Raw genomic sequence first — 1,321 nt, 5'->3', positions numbered from 1 at the left:
CTCTCTCTCTCTCTCTCTCTCTCTCTCTCTCTCTCTCTCTCTCTCTCTCTCCCTCTCTCTTTCCATTTACTTTCTCCCATTACTCCGTCCGTCTGTTTATGTTCTTCATTTCGCACCCCGCCCACTTCATTTTCCACTCCTGCTATCCCTCACCACCCCACCCTGCCTCCACAAACGTGCAAAAATATCGCTTTATCTCACCTCCCTTTTTTCCGATATCCTTCCCCCACCCCATCACCCACCACGACAGACACAGGTTTTTGCCTCTAGACTACGTCCTACAGTAGAAGTAGAAGACACCCCAACTTTACCTTCGCCATCCACCCATGAACCATGAACCATCCATGAGGGATCTGCTGTATATGTGTGCGTGTGTTTTTGTATGCATGCCTGTGTATGTGTGTACGCGCGTGCGAGCGAGCGGCTCCGATTTCGTGGCGTGCACGTGCGCGACGATGAAGAGGCTAGGTAGGCAGCAGTAGGCTGAACCGAGTTCTGAGCTTCTCGCACGCGCCTCTATCTACAAAGCACCTTGACGGTAGGGAGCGCTCACCCACTATCTGTTCTCACTTCCTCATTTCGCCCTTCGAGGATCTCCTGAGGACTTTTACCAAGTTCACTCACCAGGAGGGGGGTAGGTACCTACTTCCAACCAAAAATGCGGATGGATAGGGGTGGTTGTTGTTAACGAATCTAACTCTACGACTTCGCAACTTTTTCCAAGCGTTTTCCCCCCTTGCTCAAGTAGGGAGGGTTGAGGGAGAAAGTGAGCGAGTGTGTTAAAACATCGTTTTTGGAATATTGTATTCTCGGCAGGAGTGCACATTATTTCTGTTCTCATTGTGGTGTACAGTGAAATAATTGCTGAATACGGAAACGGTATTTCAAAAAGGAGAATTATTCGCCGAGTAAGATACTGCTCAGCCGTCACTTGTGTATATTCCAATGATTGACATTCTGGCAAAAATACTTTTTGGGTATATTATCATGAATAACTTCCAAAGTTTAAAAGTCAGGTTTAGTAAACAGTTGCAAGTTAAGAAATTGTACAAAGACCATAGTGCAAGAGTCTTTCTTTAACGTCATTTTTTGTGGGAAAGATGTCAGGCCGTGAGACGTAAAAATGTTGTTAGAAAATTCTTTTTGACTGACCATTGCATGGTAGATTAGATTTTATTTATAATTTCAACGTTTAGTTTATCAATTCCCCCAATTTCTACGCTAATTTGTTTCTACTCTAACTTCACTCTCCTTCTTCTTCTTCTTCTTCTTCTTCTTCTTCTTCTTCTTCTTCTTCTTCTTCTTCTTCTTCTTCTTCTTC

At 44.3% G+C, this 1,321-nt stretch overlaps 1 protein-coding gene across 1 annotated transcript in view; it reads left to right on the top strand.

The window, feature by feature from the left end:
* Window positions 1-458: 458 nt before the first annotated feature.
* The window catches only part of LOC101848098 (trithorax group protein osa), a gene marked incomplete in the record, with an annotated part of 81,605 nt that continues 80,742 nt past the window's right edge, over window positions 459-1,321 (top strand). The window contains 1 exon segment of the mRNA XM_035968253.1: window positions 459-634.

The sequence above is a fragment of the Aplysia californica genome, unplaced genomic scaffold, assembly GCF_000002075.1.
Source record: "Aplysia californica isolate F4 #8 unplaced genomic scaffold, AplCal3.0 scaffold00047, whole genome shotgun sequence".
Taxonomy (NCBI): domain Eukaryota; kingdom Metazoa; phylum Mollusca; class Gastropoda; order Aplysiida; family Aplysiidae; genus Aplysia; species Aplysia californica.
Note: the sequence above shows the minus strand (reverse complement) of the source record. Positions and strands in the feature narration are given on the sequence as shown.